Source organism: Octopus bimaculoides, chromosome 15, assembly GCF_001194135.2.
Source record: "Octopus bimaculoides isolate UCB-OBI-ISO-001 chromosome 15, ASM119413v2, whole genome shotgun sequence".
NCBI classification, from domain to species: Eukaryota; Metazoa; Mollusca; class Cephalopoda; order Octopoda; family Octopodidae; genus Octopus; species Octopus bimaculoides.
In genome coordinates, this window is record NC_068995.1 from 32360806 (window position 1) to 32361491 (window position 686).

Here is a 686-nt window from a genome sequence, read left to right on the forward strand (position 1 = left end):
TATATATATATATAAATGTGTGTGTATTCTTTTATTCTTTTTATTTTTTTATTCATGTTGTTGTAGTTATTATTGTCGCTATAGGAGTTCTATTCAGCAATTTCGGATGTTTAATCGATCCCATTGTTCTTTTATGGGCCCCGGAAGGAGGAAATGCATAGTCGATCTCGGTAGATTTTGAACTCAGAACACAAAGCCGGGTGAAATGCCGCTATGCATCTTGCCCATCGTGCTAACAATTCGGCCAGCACGCCGTCTTAAAGTGCTTTAAAACAATAACGTTATTTCAGTTCACACGGACTCACACGTTTACACATAAACACACGTATACATACGCATATAATTACATGCACGTGTGTACTACACTCACATACGTATACACTCGTGTACACACACATACATATACATATGTAAAATTTGATGAGGATGTGAGTTTTACTAGTGTCGATGTCGTCGGCGTTGTTGTTGTTGTTGTTGGTGGTGGTGGTGGTGGTGGTGGTAGTGGTGGTGGTAGTGGTGGTGTGTTATTTTTCCCCTTGTCATTGTTTAATTTATATTTTTTTCTTTGTGTTTATCGTTTTGTTATTTCTGCTAATTGACAGAATTATAATAAGAAAATCAATCATGCATGAAAAACAGATAAAAATATTTTGCAGTTCATCTATTGTTTTGTCATATTGTTAGTA

General features: G+C 35.7%; 1 protein-coding gene across 3 annotated transcripts in view; it reads left to right on the forward strand.

Annotated features, from left to right (window-relative positions):
- The window catches only part of LOC128249505 (uncharacterized), a 43983-nt gene that overhangs the window by 29353 nt on the left and 13944 nt on the right, over positions 1 to 686 (forward strand). The window lies entirely within an intron of this gene.